Raw genomic sequence first — 20912 nt, forward strand, 5'->3', positions numbered from 1 at the left:
ATGCCTTCTCCGGCCGATGGCGGCCGGCTGCTCTTTGCCACGGCCCCAGGAACGGATCCCTTGGTTCATCCTGGGGACAGGCCTTGGCGCGTGGTGTCGCCTCCTGACTATTCGCGTAATGGTTCTCCACCCCAGGCCGTTGCCGACGGCTTTTGTAGACTTTCTGACGCTCAAAAACCCTACTAGAAAGTAGGCCAACATTGCTACTTTGGGGAAGGAGGGACAGGGACGGCGTGAAGAAGACGATGAAATGCATTGTGGGTTTGTTGCTGCGGCCGTTTGTCATGTAAATAGTTGTTTTAATATATTTTTGTTCAAGAATAAAAACGTTTTAACCTGTTATTTTGCTGTTGTGTGGTATATTTCTAATATTTGTCGCTCTGATGTCGTTTCCCCTCCCAAATGTAACATGTGATTGTAATCTACAGCTGGACATTCCGACAGGACATGAGAGCAAAAGGGGGGGGTCAGATCTGAAGTTGGGCAGGCGATAAGATCCCGTTTTGCTATGTGGGGCTATGTATGTTCGTGATGGGGCCTAAAAGGGGGCAAGATGGCGTCGAGCTCGGTTTCTCTCACTAGTTTCATATTTCTCATGAGGGGTTGTTCCTAATGTTCATATTTTAGCGAGGTCAAAAAGAGATCCTATCAGTGGCCTACTGATTTTGTTTGATTCCTTTTGTTTTCTCTAACGATTTTTAAGTTAAAGTTTGCTAGTACGATACAGCGGCTAGTCCGCATTTTATATATATGTCTTTTTTATTAGGGGTGTCCTCCGGTGGAGTCGGACGATCTACCTCTAATAAACGGTAAGTGTTCCTCTGAAGGAATGCGTCTTGAAAGTGGCTGACTGTAATGTATGATATTTCACTCAGTGACTTTCAGGCCCATGCTGTTTCAAAACTGTGCATGTGTTTGAAGCAGGCGTAGGTATTGACGCAGCATAGAAACTACTAGGAACCAATTGGAAGTGTTGTTTTCAAGTCACATGACTTCACATGCGCGTCTCAGGACGTGTACGCGGTGATAGTATCTGGTCACGTACGTCATTTGGAAGTAGCGGTCTAATTCAGCGAAGTTTCAAAACGTGAAAAGGAGTAAATCCAAACACATCCGGATTGAATATATCTTCTGAGCTCGATTCAAGCATACAATTGTTAAAGTATAAAACCTTTTATATATTTTTTTTAAAATACCAAGGTGTGTACATATGGAACTATAAACATTTATTTTTAAAATTTACTGGAAATAAAAAGTGAAAATGTAAACCGTTTCATTTAAAATTAAACATAACTTGAAAAACAGGTTATGTGTAGTGTCTTTAATAAAATAGTCAAATATGCTCATAAAAATATTTCTAAACCAATGAAAAGCTTTATTAACAAGTCACATGACCTGTTATGCTTACGTTACGCGCTCCGCGCCGCGCCCCGCATTGCTTCCGGGAAGCTGCGCTTCTCGCCTCGCGCACCGGAGGACTTCCGGGTGCGCTAACGCGGCGTGTCATATGACGCATTATGCAACAACGCGATACGTCGTTGGGGCTCCACCGGAACTGATTGAATTGGTAGTCTACAGTGTTTCTGGAAGTTTCAGACTGAAGCTGGCGTTAGCATGAGAGCACCCCGTGGCTACGTCGTGGCCATTCTGTGAGCAATCATGGCAGAAGCTCCCCACCGGAACTCTGCGGGAGTCGGGGGCCCCTGTGACTCTTGTAGAATCTTCAAGGCTGATGGGACGCTTTTGGGAATGGGGCCCATGCCGTAGCAGTAAAGCGTCCGAGTTTCAGGGTTGTCCAGAGCCATCCTTGCAGGCCAGGCCCAAGTCTGTGGAGCCGACCGCCATTTCCTGAGCTCCGTGGCTGCCGCCTGTCGCTGTACCGCAAGAGTGGGTGCAATTCAGCCGGATGGCGGGTGAGACGCTGTAATAGCAAGAGCAGGCGTAATTGAGCTGGCCGAGCGAGGCAATGTGCTGCAGGAGCGGGCGCAACTCAGCTTGTCGAGTGAAGCGCTGGGGTGCAGCTGAGAAACCTCCACCTGGGGAGGTGGGGGAGGCTCGTTCGCGCCGCCTCTCCCTTCCAGTGCACCCCACGCCATCTCCTGGCGCAGGTATATGTGATGGTTGGACCAGGGCACCGCAGGACGTGTCTTCAGGTCAAACGGATTGTGGGACAAGGTCCAGAATGGAAAAGTCACCAAAAGGCTAAAAGTTCCGCCGGACCCCAGGAGCCGGCCGCCTATGTCGAGTGAAGTGCTGGGGTGCAGCTGAGAAACCTCCACCTGGGGAGGTAGGGGAGGTTCGTTCGCGCCGCCTCTCCCTTCCAGTGCACCCCACGCCGTCTCCTGACGCAGGTATATGTGATGGTTGGACCAGGGCACCGCAGGACGTGTCTTTAGGGGTGTAGCTGAGAAACCTCCACCTGGGAGGTGGGGGAGGCTCGTTCGCGCCGCCTCTCCCTTCCAGTGCACCCCACGCCGTCTCCTGGCGGAGGTATATGTGATGGTTGGACTAGGGCACCGCAGGACGTGTCTTTAGGTCAAACCCTCAAGTATGGCACCGAACATCCAGGACTTACGCCATTTGTGGAAGGCAGTGACATCGAAGAATCTCTGGAATCAAGCATATCCAGAGTCCTCCCCGGGGTATTTGCACAACGGTCCTCCACCCCTAGGCCGCCAGCTATGCTACCTTGACAGGAACAGTGTCATGCATTTGGATCGATGTTGCAGCAGGCTGACATGTAAATAGTTATTTAATGAAACGTTTTACCCTGTTACTTTGTTGGTGTGTTGTATATATTTATAATAATTGCATAGGGTTTGTGGTTATTTTGGGCGGGGTGGGCGGCGGAGCAAATTCACTGAAAAAACCATAGGTTATAGACCATATATAGTTAAATATCTCAAGTCCTTCTGTGCACTCGATGGAGATACAGGTCGTCGATCAGAAAATGTGCTGGCCACCTCTAATGGTAATAGCGTGGCCAGGGCTTTTGTCGATGCCTCTGCAAATTGCACAGGGTGCATTTGTTTGACATGCCGCACCATGGTATGTATGGAAAAGGAATATTTTTTTGTTGGATTTCCTCTTGAGAGAAACGAGTCACATATCGTGCAGGTTACTTTTGGTGCATTTACTTTCTTTTGATCTTCAGGATAAGTGAAAAATTGCCAGATGAAAGATTCTTTTTTTCTTCTTAAAGGTAGTCGATCATTTTGGAAGTGTTGTTTTCATGTTGCAGCAGGCTGGCATGTAAATAGTTATTTAATAAAACGTTTTACTCTGTTACTTTGCTGGTGTGTTGTATTTATTTATAATATTTGCATAGGGTTTGTCGTTATTTTGGGCGGGGTGGGCGGCGGCGCCGAGCTATGTTGCAGCCATCGGTTGTATGTTTTTTCAACGAACTCCGTTGTAACGCATGCCTTTACCACGCATGCGTTACAACGGAATGCTATTTACACGCCTATCTTTTTCCACGTATTTTAGCATGGTGACGTCATTAGTAAAAAAGAAACCGCCCTTTTCCTTCCTCTCAGATGCCGATTGCCTGCACATCACGTCTAATGGTGAGTTTTTTTTTGGGGGGGGGGAAGCCCCCCCAAACCCCCCTTTTTTTATATGTACCCTTTACCACACATGCCTTTACTACGTACCTTGTAGTAAAAGTATGCGTGGTAAAGGCTGTCGTTGTAACCATGCATGCGTTGTAATGCATGCGTGGTTAAAGTTTTCGTTGAAACGGCCTCGTTGTAGTGGTCGTTTCCCTTCAGGCCCATGCTGTTTCAAAACTGTGCATGTGCTTGAAGCAGGCGTAGGTATTGACGCAGCATAGAAACTACTAAGAACCAATTGGAAGTGTTGTTTTCAAGTCACATGACTTCACATGCGCGTCTCAGGGCGTGTACGTGGTGATAGTATCTAGTCACGTACGTCATTTGGAAGTAGCGGTCTAATTTAACGAAGTTTCAAAACGTGAAAAGGAGCAAATTCAAACATATCCGGATTTTATATATCTTTTGAGCTCGATTCAAGCATACAATTGTTAAAGTATAAAACCTTTTATATATTTTTTTGAAAATAGCAAGGTGTGTACATTCGGTCACACACAAAAGTTTAAAAAGACATTCGGCTTCATTTAATGAAAATTTTCATAATAATAAAAAAGAAGCCTAGGTTTAGTGTCTTTGACGTAGTGTAAGTTCTTTGATGGGTTTATGAAGAAATTTAATAAGTTGCAATTGTAAAGTTTTCTCGAAATATATAGGCGAGTGCGCGCACACGGTCGCGCACGAATGAAAGCCAAAAAAGCGGAGATAAACCCCCTTTATAATATGCTCCTGGAGCTCTTTTTGGTACAATGAGTTAGTTCTGAAAAGAACTTTTTTTTTTTTTTTTATTTTTTTTTTTAAAACAAGTGTTATGTTGTGTTTGATTTTTTAAACTTGCAACAACATTTTCATGTGTGACACAGGATCGAAATGAAATGAAGAAATTTATCTTTTCTCGGGGCATTTATGACTCTCAATTTTTAGTTTAGTAAGAATGAGGCTCTGCTCTCCGTACAGAAGAATTTCTCCACACTCGTTGCATTTCATGTGCACCTTTGCAAGATATGGTCTCAAGTCCATCACAGCACTCGATGGAGATACAGGTCGTCCACCAGAAGATGTGCTGGCCACCTCTGATGGTAATAGCGTGGCCAGGGCTCTTGTCGATGCCTTTGCAAATTCAACAGGGTGCACTTGTTTGACATGCCGCACCATGGTATGTATGGAAAAGGAATATTTTTTTCTTGGATTTCCTCTTGAGAGAACCTTATTGCATATCGTGCAGGTAACTTTTGGCGCATTAACTTTCTTTTGTTCTTCAGGATAAGTGAAAAATTGCCAAATAAAAGATTCCTTTTTTCTTTTTAAAGGTAGTCGCTCATTTCCTTCAGATTCGGAAGATGAATGCGGGGCGGCAGCCATTTCAGCAAAGTCTTCCGAAGGGTGTTGAACGTTGTTCTCTTTTGAGAGTAGAAAAGATAGTGAGAGAAGTGGGTGGAGTCCCTGTAAATTGCAGAATAGAAACTACTAAGAACCAATTGGAAGTGTTGTTTTCAAGTCACATGACTTCACATGCGCGTCTCAGGACGTGTACGCGGTGATAGTATCTAGTCACGTACGCCATTTGGAAGTAGCGGTCTAATTCAGCGAAGTTTCAAAACGTGAAAAGAAGTAAATTCAAACATATTCGGATTTAATATATCTTTTGAGCTCGATTCAAGCATACAATTGTTAAAGTATAAAACCTTTTATATTTTTTTTTAAAATACCAAGGTGTGTACATTCGGTAACACACGAAAGTTTAAAAAGACATTCGGCTCAATTTAATGAAAATTTTCATAATATTAAAAAAGAAGCCTAGGTTTAGTCTCTTTGACGTATTATAAGTTCTTTCATGGGTCTATGAAGAAATTCAATAAGTTCAGATTGCAAAGTTTTCACGAAATATATAGGCGGGTGCGCGCAGTCGGTCGCGCACGAAAGCTTGGAAATGCGCTATCCATTTTATTGAGAACTGTTGCCGAGAGTGCGCACACCGGGTCGTGCACGAAAGTTTAGAAAGGCTATTTTTATTTATAGACAAATTTTAATGCGTTGAAAAAAAGGCAAGGTACAGACTTTCTAATTCTGTATCGCTTTACAAGGAGTCTCTATGCAACTTGAACAGTGAAGAAAACGGATTTTTTCCGAAAAAAATATTGCCAGAACTTTATTGACAAAAGTATAGGTTGCATACACGAGATATTTCTGAATTAGCATTTTAAAAACCAATGAAATTCACTGAAAAAACCATAGGTTTTACACACATTATAGTTAGGAAGTAGCATATACAAAACCTATGAAATTCACTGAAAAAACCATAGGTTTGACACCAGTTATAGTTAGCTGGAAATTTTACTGATATAAAACCAATGAAATTCCACGTTATAGTTAGTTGGACTCACTATAACTTGCGCGTGTAATGCACTGCTGATGACGTCACATACTACATCACTCATGACATCACTGATGACACCATCCTTGTGACACAGTGACAGACCTCCTTTCACTGTAATCTAACCCTTGAAACACATATTCAAAAATAGAAACTAAAATTTTCAAAAAAATGGAGATACCCATACCAGTTACAACAACCAATTCAATAATTCCACCATCTATATACACATGCACTAATTCACCAACAGTTCTATATATTCACTCATACATATATTCACTAATCATATGTAGTGATACAACTACACATCCTGTTACACACCGAAAGTCATCCAAACATTATTCACACACATACTCACACATGCAAATAAACTATTGAACATCCATTTATTTGCATAAACAGCTATACACACACTACCACTTTACTTCTAAGGAAACTTACACATACTTACTCTCTTAAAAAATCACTTATAGAAAAATACTAATTTAAACAGGAACTCTTACAATCCCTCACTCTCAGATATACTCACTTATATACATCAATATTCACATATACTAGATTAAAACATATGTAGTTACTGATAAAGACACTAATAAGACAGTCATTCACTCACTAACACAGACATATACACACTCATCCACCCATACAGTCCTGCACATATGCTGTCTTCAAAACACATACAAACAGAGACTCAGCCATTCTTGCATCTATGTAGTAAGTAATACCCCCACCAAACCATGCAAACACTCATACTGATACTAAGAAAAACATCTAATAACCTATATACATACACATGTAGCAACTCACCAACCCATGCAGGCACTTATACACAAAGTGAAACACTAATACATATATTGAACTATTTAAGCACTACTCACTAATATATGTATTCACTAAGATATTCAATAATATATACATATATAACACATATTTATTTTTCAGAAAGACACACATTCACTGGATGGTGTCATCAGTGATGTCATGAGTGATGTAATATGTGACGTCATCAGCAGTGCATTACACACGCAAGTTATAGTGAGTCCAACTAACTATAACGTGGAATTTCATTGGTTTTATATCAGTAAAATTTCCAGCTAACTATAACTGGTGTCAAACCTATGTTTTTTTCAGTGAATATATATATATATATATATATATATATATATATATATATATATATATATACATACCATCTTTGATCCCTATTGAAATTCTCAATGTCACCAGGGGGCTGAGGGAGGTAAAGAAAAAGGGGGAAAAGCCCAAATTGCAATTTCCCATTTTAATTCCCTTAGGAATGATTGCTCACTGACACAGACAAAAAACAGCTGAATGTTTGCAGCTGAGGCCAGACATCGCAAAGGGTGTAGGGTATATTCAGCGTTTGTTTATTCGGCCCATCATCCTTAAGGTGGCCTTCCCCAAAGTTTTTGCCTAACTCCTCCATATTTTTCTGATCTTGTTCTTGATAGCCTTAGGACTCTGTTCACTTTACCACTACTCTACCAGGTGCACGTGATCACTCCCTAAAACATGGTAACATTGGTTTGTCCCCAATTGTTACAATTAATTTACTTATGAGTTCCTAGTAAATTGGTAATGCATGTACACAGGGCCTGTAAATTAAATGCTACTAGTGTTCCTGCAGCAATTGTTGTGCCACCCTGGCCAGCCTTGAACACCTGTCTCAGGCCTGCCTTTGCAACCACAATTCACTTTGACCTGGCAAAATAAACCTTTTGATAGGCTCAGACCTGCCATTCGTAATATATAGAAATAACCCCTAGGGTAGGACCTAAACTGCCGATGGGTCAGGGTCAATGTCTATCTTAATCACTGTTAGACCTGGCACCATTGACGTGGGTCTCCCTTCCATTTTTCGCTGTTGTCTCCTCTGTTTTTGCTGGTATTAGATGCTCTGGGTGCTGTGCCACTGCCATTCAGTGCCGCAGCACAAATGCTCCCTGTGTAAATATGACTGAGAATTGGTATATCCCTGATTGGCTTATTTGGTTTACCTGTTAGTCCCTAGTAGTGTGGCCTGTGTGTGCCCAGGGCTGATAACCCAAATGCTGCTGGTGGGCCTGCAGCACTGGTTTGCACAACCCACAGAAGCAGCTTGTAAAGTGTACCTCAGACCTGCCACTGCAGTGTCTGGGTGCAGTCCAGAACTGCCATCTTGGCTGTGAAGTGCCCACACTTCCCAGCCCCTGAACCTTCCCTTGGCATCATGTCAGTCACCCCTAGGGTAGGTGCATTGTGTGTGTAAGGTAGGACATGGCTTGATATGTGTAGCATGTCCTGGTAGTGAATCACCCTCCATTTTGTTTTCAATGCTGCCAGACTACCTGTTCTCCACAGGCTAAAGTGGGCAGACTGGCGATTACATCTTATAGTCCTATCTAACTCAGGGAACATGGTAGAAATTCGAGTTTAGTATGCCTGAACTCAGAATGATAAAATATATCTTTTAATGAGGTTGGTTTTAACATTCTGTGTTTGAAAATACCACTTTTAGAAAGTAGGTATTTTCTTGCCTAAGTCTTCCAGTGTGCTCTGCTGCTATGTGTATTGACTGTCTGGGTTTAGAGGGGCAAGGAAACCTGAGTCAGACCTGGGTTGAATAGAGAGATCTGCATTGAGTTCTGGGGAGGGGTAGCTCCTTGAACTGAATAGGGCTGTGCCTGGCAAGGTGAATGCTGGCTCCAACTCCTACTGTGCGTCTGATGGCACACCCCCTCTTTCTGAAAGGAAGGATGCAGCCTGGTAAACAAAGTGCTCCAGGCCTGAGCAGACCTGGTTCTGGCTGCGTTCAGTGACTAGAGACTTTTGAGAACAAAGACTTTTGGGGTATAAATATCTGTGCCCAACCCCCTGATTTTTGTATTGCTCCTGGATGTCAAGTAGAACCTCTGTCCGTTTCACTAAAGGAATCTGCAGGAGAGGACTGTCCTTGTGGTTGTGTGCTATTTCTTGGACTGGCCTGCAGTAGTTCCCCTTAGACTTGGAAGAAGAGGGAAAAGGACTTTTGAGAGACTTTTTATTTTGCTAAGCAATCACCCAAGGTCTAGAAGAGAGCAAGCCTCCTGCTGGAGTCACAGGCACATCTGACTCCCCAACCAGCCTCCTGATTCCTCCCTGCGAGGATTTCTATCTGCAGGTGAGGCCCCTGTGAGTTCCAGGGCCTCTAGTTCTACTACAGAGAAGAGAGTGCTGAAATCGTCGCTAACGCCTGTTTGCGAACTCCCGCAGCTGAAGAGCATAAGAAAAATCATTGCGCTGCTGCCGCCGAGCACTCGCATACCAAAGATCATCGCATCGCAATCTTGCGGGCCACAATGTGCTCGCTAACCCCAGAGATCATCACATCGCATGATTACGGGCTTTTAGAAGGCTCCCTAACCCCAGATCATCGCATCGAGATCATAGCATCACGGCATCGCTGAGCGGGTGCCATGCGTTTACCATTTTCCTCGCTTCGCACCAGGATCGTCGCTCCCTCACTGGGCGCCATCTTCTTTTACGAACAAGATCGCACACGCAACAGGACCAACGCATCATCCTCCCTTGCGGCAAGGATTCAACGCAACGCTGGCCTAGCGTGAAGAAGTCTGTCGCTTTGTCCCGCACGCATCCGCAGACTGGCGCATCATCCTCCCTGGTGGCAAGGATTCAACGCATCGCCGGCCTAGCTTGGGGATATTCACCGCTACAGCTCCTTTGCAACATTTTGCTTGTTTTGCTACGAAATCCATGTACTTTGTAAGTAAAAGGGTCGCAGAGACCCCTGCTTTGAACTGAACCTCTATTTGAACACTTTAAACTCTTTTTCCAGCTTTTCAAGAGTACCCCCATTTTTCAGTATTGTGGCTTTTTACAGTTATTGGTCTTGTGTTAAGTCTATATATAAAGATACTTTTTTATAGCTACTTGTGTGGTGTCCCTTTGTAGTGTCCTTCACTGTGTTACTGTGTATGATCATAAATGCTTGACACACTGCCTCTGAGATAAGCCTAGCTGCTCGTGCTACGTTACCACAGGGTTGACCAGGGGTTATCAAAGGGTGTAGCCCCCTTACTCTGACTTAGGAAGAAGGGTCCCTACTTGGACTGTGGCCAGCCACCGCCAACTAGAGACCCCCATTTCTAACAATCACCATAACTTAATTTTTGATCACAAGCATTTTGAAAAATGTGCCGAAACCTGATACAGTAAAACATACATTTGCCATTGTACAATGTATATTAAACGCAGGATAGATAATTCAAAGTTTTGAATGTCCTGGTAGTGAAAAAAAATTTCACTTCTTCAAAGCCTGCTCACCAATACAAAGCCTGCTTCTCCCATTGGATAACATTAGAGCTACAGTATTACAGTTAAAAAGTCAGAACCTCCAATTGGGAACAAGTAAACAGTTCATGTCTGATGTCTTTAAAATTATAATTAACCCTGGGCAAAGCACTACGCTATGCTCGCGTAGTTTGTGAAGTTGCGCTACTTCGCACTACGCGAACTGCACGTAGTTCAGTGCAAACACATTCAGCGTAGCGTAGTGCAGCGGTCTTTTTTTGCTTGCTCGCGGTCCTCAACGTCAAGTTGTTGACCGCGAGCAAGCAAAATGACACCCCGGTGAGACTTTTTCCTCGTTCGCGATCAGCAACATCAAGTTGCCGATCGCGAGCGTGGAAAATAAACCTCACGGCAAGCTTTTCAATGCGGGGAGGTCAGGTTTCTCATTGCGAGTGGTCGCGTATGCTCGCGACCGCTCGCGATGAGAAACTACCAGTCCGCGTTGAGAAATCTGCCGCTCGAGTAAAATTCTACTCGAGCGGCAGAAAACTACAGCTCGCACTGTGCAAGATGCCGTTTTCAATGATTGCACAGTGCTTGATGCTTGTCCGCACTGTGCAATAATTGAAAATGGCATCTTGCACAGTGCGAACAGGGCACTATGCAGTTCGCGGAGTGCTACAGGTAGCTCGCGGAGTGCGAAGTGCACTTCGTGTAGCTACGCGTAGCGCTACTTCGTGAACTACGCCCAGCCCTAATGAAAACTCCAAATTTTATGGAGAAGTTGGAGTTTTTCGATTACAATTTAGAAGATGCCACTTTTAGAAAGTTAGCATTTTCCCGCCTTAGCCATTTAATATCTCTGGGTCACATGACTAGGTGTAATTGTCAGTTGGTCTTTATGTATTACTCCTAGACAGTCACACACAATAGAGAGCTTAGGTGTCCCTGGATGGGCCATCGCTGACAAGATGGGAGGGCGGAGTTAGGCACCTGAATAGGCTGTGGCCTGCCTTCACACAAAGAACTGAATACCCATTGTAGTTCGTTTGTAGACAGGGCACAAAATGGCAGGAAACCTGGGCACTTCAAATGAAATCCTCTAGAAGTTTCTCCCACTTCAAAGAAGGCACCAGGTATAAAAATTGGACCTCAAACATAAACTCTTCAGTACAGTCCTGGCCCTGTGGATACTGCAGAAGAAGGACTGCTGTGCTGCTTTGCTGTTATGAGAAGAACTACCAATCTGCTGTCCTGCTATTATGCTGCTCTTCTGCCTCCTGCCCTGTTTGCTGAGAAGGAGGATTGGACCTGAACTCTTTATCTCAGGCTGACGTGACTCCATGGGTCAGCCAGCTGACCTGAGCTACAGGGAAATAATAACCTTCAGAAGCTCACTCAACTGCCCTGCTGCCTGGACCTGCCTCAGCTCAGCTAGCCTTCGCTGGAGTTATATCCTGACCCTGAAGTGGTGCTCCTCAGTTCCTGAACTCTTGGTGTGGCCTCTGTTGAGCTCCCCAGAAGTTTTTGGCAAATGCAAAGTTCATGCGAACCACCTGTTTGTGCTATAGCATCGTGTGCCACAGCGACCGCCAATGCAAAGCTCCAGCCATGACCGTCTGCGATGCCAACAAGATCTCTGTGCAACAACAACAGCTGTCCCCAACCCCGTCAGCCCATCTTGCTACTTCGACGCCCATCTGAGACTCTTTACCTGCTCCTTTTGGCCCCTTTCACTGTGAATGGAACTCTTCACACTAGAATGAGAAGATTACTCTGTCAGCTGGTCTAACCTGGTCCCTACAGTGGGTCAGCCTGAACCCGGTTTCACACAACCAGATAGCTGTGAGTGGCGCTTTTTGCTTTTAGGCTTTATTTTCATGTAAATATTTTAAATGGCATATCTACGATTCCACTGATTGGATTTTTTTATTTTTCGTGTCATATTATTTATAAACTTTTATCCAATTTTCCCAAATTGGTGTGGGATTTTTCTTGTGATGTGCTTTCACTTTATTACTATTTGAAGTGTTGCAGACATACTTTACACATTGCCTCTATGTTAAGCCTGACTGCTTTGTGCCAAGCTACCAGAAGATTAAGCACAGGTTAATTTGGGGATTTCTTGTTACTTCACCTTGACAAGGATTGAGGTTGCTTCTTGAGTAAGGTTTCACACCCCACAACCAGTAACCTAATTTTTTTACATTAGCCATAAACAGGGATGAGGTCCAAAAAAAGTCCATTTAGAATATGATTACAAAAAAGAAATTCACTGAACAAAAGCAAAGGTTAAAGTAATGTTATAGTTAGGTTTGGCAATTTCATCTTCACATATGTAAAATAAACTCAGACATTTACTGTAGAAAGCACAGTTAAAATATTGTTAAGGTTGCAAAACAAAAACTACAGACCTCTCAAATTCACCATTAATACTTTAGTGAACTAACTATAATTTGTACCTCCTCGTGCAATGCTCCCATATTACATCAATAATGGCATGTTAAATGACCTCAGTAATGACTACACTGATGACATCCTAAATGTACTGGGACTATTGTGAGCTACCCCCTAGCAATATTTTTAGCTCATCTCACCCTAGGGCAAATCAGTAGGGATGAAGGGAAAATTCTTGCTTGCCCTCAAAACCTAAAATAATAACACAGGGGCAGTTAAAAAGTGAACATAAAGTTGAAAAATGAAAGAAGTGGACAAGAGTGGGGTGGATGGTGGTAGATAAGACTGACAAGCGCGAGCATCAAGGAGCACGCTTTTAGGATCCGGCCCCCCGGCCCCCGCCCCTACCTCGTCTAGTCCAGGGTTGGCCGGTCAGCCCCAAGGGGCGACCGGCCACGTAGTACTTCGTGGGGAGTGAGTGACGCACTTCCGGTGGGGCAGGGGCGGAGGCTGGGGACCAATTTAGGTTCCGGGGGCGGGGACCCAGCCTCTCCTTCCCCTGCTGCACTGGATCGGTTGCGCGCACTCAGTGGCGTCCTCCTCTCCCCTCGACCCCCTTTGTTAGTTTTAACTTTTAACTCCAAGTCATGGTAGCCTGGTCCGGAGTTGGCGTGGTCGAACAGAGAGTGGTGGCGCGGCCTCGTACCGCTCGGCGGCGGAGAGCAGCGTCCAGGGGAGAAGCCGTAGAGCGATTCCGGACCACGTGGCGGCGGAGAAGCGGCATCATCCTTCTGGGGGGGAACCAGCTCGGCAGGTAGGGTGTTGGGGGTCCCGGGGAGCTGTGGGCAGCCGTGGGGGCGGTGAGGGGCTGTTTTGAGAAGCCGTTGTGCTGGAGACGGCTCCTGTGGCCCACGGCTACCTGCAGTGTCCCGCGTCTCTGTTGGTGCGCTGCGGGCACCGGCATCTTCACTCCTGACCTGGGGGCCCAGAGACCAGGGGCATTCGGGGTAGCTTGCTGCATCATACGGGTGACGAACAATTGCGAGCGGGTAGGGGGGGGTGACCCCGGGACGAACATGCAGCAGAGCGGAATTGAGGTTAGGTGATCCAAGGTGTTCACCAAGTATCCTCTCTGGACATGGGTGATCCAGTGTGCTAATGAAAGGTCCTCTCTGGACAGAGGCGCCCAATGTGCTCAAAAATGTCCTTTCTGGTCAGAGCTGATCCAAAATGCTCGAAAAATGGCCTCTCGGGACGGAGGTAAACCAATGTGCTTATGAAAGGTACTCTCTGTGCAGGGATGCCTGTTGGTGTTTGGGAAGTGGGCACAGGACAGAGGTGGTTCTCGCTGCTTAGGAAATGTATTTTTCTGAACACACGAGGAGCTTGGGTACCTATGAAACCGTCTCTGTGTCTTCAGAGGCTTTAGTGCGATGCGGCGGTCACTCAGTGTTTTCAAGAAATATCCTCTCTGTCGACATGACGAGCCGGGGTGTTTAGTAAATCCCCCATCTGGCAAAGGGGAATCAGGTATTTATGAAATATGCCCTCTCTTTACAAAGGTATACATAGAATAGTGTCTGCAGTGCAGAGGTGAAGCAGGGCGTTTATGAAATTTTGTCTCTACCTGCCTGGTGAGCGGGTATGTTTACGAAATGTCCTCTCTGGATACACAGTGAGCCATATCCATCCTGTCTGCCTGCCGGGCGAGCCCGAGGGGTCATTAGATATCCTCTTTGGCCAGAGGGGAGTCTGATTTTATGGAAAGTCCTCACGATGCATAGGGTGAGCCCGGGTGTTTATGAAATGCACATGTTGAGGCTAGGCATTTATCAAATGTCCTCTTTGTACACATGTTGGGTCTCTGTGCACATGTGGAGGCAGAGTGTTTATGAAACGCCCTCTCTGTACACATGTTGAGGCTAGGTATTTATGAAATGTCCTCTCTGTACACACGTTGAGGTTAACATCCTCTCTGTACACATGTTGAGGCTAGGTATTGATGAAACGTCCTCTCTGTACACATGTTATGGCTGAGTATTAAGGGAGTGTCCTCTCTGGACACATGTTAAGGCTGAGTATTCAGGAAATGTCCTCTCTGTAGGGTGCGGCTCTGGGCACATTCTCCCTCGCTCCTTTAGCACGCTGGCGACTCCGCACTGCCGCTTTTGCAGCGCTATGGCATGTTGTGTGCTCTGCACGGGACACCAGTGGAACACGGCAAGTGCATTGATGTTGAAAGAAGGGGTTTTGGCACTGCTTTGGGGCTCACGGGGGATGTGTGGTGCGGTGTCTATAGCACATGGTGTTGTCTGCTTTTATTCTGTGATTAGCGCATGGTAGATTTTGCGCTCTGTCTCTGGACCGCATGGCATATTCCGCGCTATTGTTCTGAAGGGTGGTAGACCTGCACTTTGTTGGGGAACATTGTCTGCGGCATGATTTTGTGAATGTTGAGACCGGCGTGTCCGGCGCTCGTCAGGGATTATAGTCCTCAGTTTTTGGAAGGTGCTGTGTTCTCTCTTTCTAGAGGGAATGGCGCTGTTTGTGTAGTTGGTCCGTGGCACACGGGTGCCAGTGGGGGTTGCAGTCAGTGGCGCTTTCACCTCTATAGTGGGGTCCTTTCATCAGGCATTGGGTGCTAGGTGTTTACAAAGCACGCGTTTTTTTGCGCTGAATATCTGCGCTCTGTAACGGGGGTTCTGAACTATCCACCGCATAGGACATGTCTCGTGCGGGATTGCTATAGCGACAATGCTAGACCTATACGACGACGGGGACTTCACTACCAGATGTTTTAATAATGAAGACCTTAAGCACTATATATTACAGGTCCCAAGGCAGTTGGGAGTACGATCCAAAAAGGGCGCCCTATACCATGCTACTGCGGGGCGCTCCTGTCCGAAATGGGTGACTAGGACATAAGTAGTATTTTCAATGTTACATTAACACAAGATGGGTGCCGCAGGGTATTATACAAGCGGCCATGAATGTTCCACCTAGATACTGTATGGCAACAGCATGACTCGTTCTGTAGATCACCTCGATAGCACGGGGATCTTTGCTCCAGAGCACACGTCCCATTAAGTTACAACACCATCTTTCTATTGTACTGGTTGCTGGCGTTCCACTGCAAAAAGTCTGTACTAATGTGGCTGAGTACGTTTGGGTATATTGTTTATACCATGGTCTGCTGGTAGTGCAGAAAAAACAGGGGGTAGTATGTAGTATACTATCGTGACAGAGCAGTTGGCTACTTCCTGATCTGCGATGCGTTATGGAGACAAAGGGTAGAGCAGGGTGTAGTTTGTACTGCTTTAAAAGAGACAAAGTGGAAAACAGAGGGTAGTTTACACTGCTTTAATGAGACAAAGTGTAAACTATGGTATACTATCGGGACAGAACACTTGGCTGTATTCTATGATGGCCTGATGTTGTATTGGTATTCCAGTGAAGCAAGATGTAGTGGGCACTGCTTTAGGGAAGCAAAGTGCAAAACAGGGCACAGTTTGCACTGTTTTATGACGCAAAGTGCAAAACAGGGTGTAGTTTGCTTTGATGGGGAACGAGTAAAAACAGGGGGTAGTCTGCACTGTACCGTTGTAGCAGAGGGCCTTAGACTGTATTAGGTTTCACCATGGTCCTCTGCTCTGCTGGAATTTCAGTAAAAAACAGGGGGCAGTCTGCAGTGGGCTACGGTGTTAGAGAGCATTTGACTACACTAAGCTATACGATCGTCTGCTTTTGTACTATTAATATGCATGTAAAGCAGGGTGTAACCAGTGGCGGGCCAGTCTGACAGAGAGCACATGATTAGATGGTTTAATTTGATGGTCCGCTGTTTTACAGGTATTCCCGGGCGAGTTGCGGTTGCTAGCCAGCTACTGGGCACAAGTCGTTGGTGCACACTGGTTGAGGGCACCGACCCAGGATGCTTGGAAGGGGGATGGAGGCCTACCCATCTCAGAGGGGGTCCCACAGGATATGAGGAGCGTATTAGTGTGGTGAGAGAGATACAAGACTTCCGTCATTCTAAACCAGAGGTACAGAGCTGGTTAAATGCGTAGAGAATCCTGGGATAGACTCTTGGATAGACTCTTGGCAGAGAATTACTAAATGTAGGCCACTCCTCTCTTAGTCCTTTCCTCGTACTAGACTTAGGTACATCGGGGTAGGCGTAATTTAAAAAGCACCAGTTGAGCACTCTTAGCCATCTTTTATCATGGTATGTGACTTATGTTTTTTAAGCAATATATGGCTTTGAAACCATATCAGGCTTTATAATACTGTTCGTATTATACAATGTACTTTATAACCAGTATTGCAATGGTAGCAGTACATTCCTCATGCTTGACTTACGCAAGATAGTTCTGGCCGTCGGGGGGCCCTGATTGCCCTAATGGTATAACTGTACCGCAGCAGGGGCTCCATTGGGGGGGGCTAAAAATCTTGCACTAAAGAACGGCACCTCAGTTGATTAATTTTGGAAGTGGGGCGGCAGCTTTAGCAGCAAAGGCAGGCTCATCAGCTAACACTGTGAGGACAATGGGAGACTGGTGGTCGGCTGGGTCCGCCTTCCTATCAAGCCTGGGTGACTGTTAAATGATGTTCGCAATTTGGTCATGACTGTGCCTAACTTTTCCATTTCTCTCCGGGAAGGGTCTTGCCCTTGGCAGAATTTGCAGAGTCAGGCATGATCCCAGGCAGGGCGGAGGGCCCCTGAGCTCGGCTGAGAGCCTGGAATGTCGCGGTGAGGCGGCCCAAGAGGGATGGGCCGGGTTGTGCTCAGCGAAGGGCCACTCGCGTCATATTCCACACCGGATGGTTTCCGGTGAGGTGATGTATCACAATGATGGACCCAGAGCGTGGCCAAGAGCCTGGAATGTCTCGGCAAGGCGGCTCAAAGGGGAATGGACGGGTCGTGCTCAGCGAAGGGCCGCTCGCGTCACATTCCACACTGAATGTTTATCAGTGAGGTAAGGTATCACAATGATGGAATGCAGTTATCAAGCATTGGTACGGATACCTGATTTTGAGAATTGTCGTCGGTCATTCAGGGCGCAGGTGGGGAAGGTGACGGACCTGTGGGCCCGGGTCACCTTTGTGGCGGTAGAAAGACCTTGGAACAGTAAAATTGACCGACGGAATGGACGGGAGGCCGCCTTGCGTACTCCCTAGGCCAGCACTGAGGGGGGAGACGGTAAGCTCTCCACTGGATAATATGGCCCCGGCTGGGGAGGCTAGGGCGACAGGTTACGAGCCTCCTGGGTCCCTAGTCAGCCGGGTGGTCTGAGGGTGGGTCCCTGGAGAGGGCGGACAAGGATCAGAGGTTTGGGGCCCACTCCTCATGTGCGCAAGTGGGTTGCACCTTGCGTGGATGCTCTGCGTGGAAGATGTAAGCTGGAAGGCCCCTTAGTGCTGGAGGATTAGAATCTGGCTCAAGAAGATCTGGAAAGTCAATAATAAAATTGTGTTGATAACTGTAAATAATGAATTTGAAATGCCTTGTCATGTTTATGAAATGTCAAATATTAAACATGGCCGTTTTACACCCACGCAAATCTCTTTCGATGATTTTAATGTGGGTTTGTCAGGTTATCGGGAGGGAGCGGGGAGCATGCTGGGTATCCGGGTCCTAAGAGAATCAGGGAAACATGAGGTATAGAGAGGCAGGAGCAGGCTGGAGCAAACGAAATGGCGCTGCGCTTGTGAAACGTAACTTACCATTTTGCACTATTTTGTGAATGTGAAATGCATCTCCAAAGACATTTTTAACGCAAGATGTTGCAGATGCATTTTACATGCGTTTTTTTATTTATTTTTATTTGCACTGTGTGGTCAATGAAACCTGTTTCAGTTTGTGGATCCCCTAGTCTAATCATTATGGGAGGAAAGTCACTGCTTACATTAAGACAATTACTTCTCTCCCTCACTGCCTGGGGTACCATTGCTGATACTGTGCCACCATTACTACTGTGCAACAGGTAACATTGGGCCATCCTTTGAGCCTGTGTTACTCTCAGCTTGAGCCAAGCTATTCAAATAACACATACAGGCCCACGCATACATACGCACACATCTATAGAAATACGTTGGACTTTTTTCTTAGTGATATTACATTGTGGATGACACTTAGCCACTGAGTAAGCACCAGCTGGGCGATGTTCTGACGTGCTAATGACCGATATCCAATTGCACTTTGGACATTAGTTTATGGGGCCAAAAAATACTCTTTAGCAGCAAGAGAAGATTATGAAAGTTATGGAGTAATGACAGTTATGGAGGTAATTCCATGTTTTAGGTAAGCCACCTACAGTGTCCCAAACACAATGAAGTGTTTTATGAAAACATAATTTTTCGGTTTTTCTTCCCACTATAAACATTAAAAGGCATACTGCCAACATTTGGTATCTTTTCTATTGGTAATCCTAATCGTAAAACTACATCTAATCACTGCTAAAAAAGACATTCATGTTTTCAGCTTTTTTTTAATCATTTTAATTAATCCTATTTATGTTTGAGAGGTTTGAATATTTAATGGACATTGTGGCCTTCTAACATAACATAACCTAATGAACAATGGGTGGGATCAAGGGGGCTAGCGTGTACCAAACACAAATATTTAGAATTATTATCTTTAATCCGTTTCAGAATAAAATTAAAAGCCCACCTTTCATTACACATCCTAATTGTGCGCTTTGATACTTTGTTGCAGCTCATACAATTATGTTAATGATAGGTGATTTCTGCTGCTCCCCTGGTGAGCCCCTTGGCGGGTTCGCACGGTACCCTTGCCTTGAATTCCCTTCCAGGAGACTCGTTAAAAGTTTTCAGGATGAATGGCGCCACTAACCTCCCTCTGCGCCTCATTAAAGCTCACTGGCTTGGGAAAACCCTACAGGGTGGTGCCCAACTCCCAGGGCCCATCAGCAAATTAGATATAACATAACAGCTTAATTACACAAAAACGTTTGTAACATCCACCCCTCTGAGACCAGGTAGGGCACGGTAATGATCCATACAAAGATTCTAAAGTTTGGTTCCCCGAGAGGGGCAGACACTGTTGTTAGACAAACACTAATCAAGTGCTAATTAATCCTCAGCACTCCAGCTCCCAGAGTGCTTTCCATCCGCTAACTACCATGAAGACGTAAACAATGTAATTGAGGATGGTGGGGAGGGGAGGCAGGGTTCCCGTAGAGCGAAGATGCATGTTGTTGGTTTTGATTTGTACCATAATTGCCAAAAACATTTTTTAGGTAAAATGTGGTGGTCAAAATGCTGTGAAACGTCCACATAACGTACCCGATGGCTCAGCCTAACTGTTAGGTGCCACTGTTACCGCACCTTGTCATCAAGTAATGAAGGGGGAGAGGATGTACTCCGCCTGCTAGATTGCCGACTTTGGTGCTGCAACCAGAGTTCGAGCCTCGGGGTCGCGTCCATATCCTGTGATTCTGGGCTAATCACTTATTCTCCCCGTGTCTGAATGTGTCCTTGTATAACCTAACAGGTGCTCATGTAAAGCGCTCCAATACCTTCTTGTCGAGTTCGCATTAAAAAAAGCACCAATAAAAACGGCCCATAACACCGCTCCGAGTGAATTCGTATACTGCTTAACATGCTCTGACCTTTGAACCGCTTTTGTATACTGTTTCTTGTTGGGAAAACTCACTTTTGAGGTATACCACGTTACGCTGAAATAACCTCTCGAGATCACAAACAGCATAACTGGCAGATTTTCCATATTTGTAGTGTGTTTGTGTGTGACATTCCATGTGTTGGACACTGAGTGACAATTTACTGCGAGAAGAAGATAGTATCTCTGAAGCTTCTGAATGACCTCAATGCAGAGCTCCCGGTGTACCTAGGTCGATGTGTGAGTAGCTCGTCCCTTCCAGGTGTTTCCTTTGCATCTTGGGAATGTGGCCGAGTTTACCCGGCTGTAAAAGGTGATGCATAAGCTTAGAATGCAAAGACAAACCCTGGATTTGATGAGATAGTCAGGGGCGGACCTGGGAAACCTGAGATCTCTACATGCCTTGTCACTAATCCACTGCACTTTTCTTAACTACGTCATCCCGGAAACTTTTTTAGCACCTTAACAAAAAATATACCAGTCGTTTAAGTGCAGTATTTTAGTTTAATATAATTGTAGGTTATGTTCGAAGTACACTTAAGTTAAATGAAAGCGGGTGTTGAACGGTATCGCATACATCTAATAATGGGCAGAATAATAA

Source organism: Lissotriton helveticus, chromosome 5_1 (genome assembly GCF_964261635.1).
Source record: "Lissotriton helveticus chromosome 5_1, aLisHel1.1, whole genome shotgun sequence".
Lineage (NCBI taxonomy): Eukaryota > Metazoa > Chordata > Amphibia > Caudata > Salamandridae > Lissotriton > Lissotriton helveticus.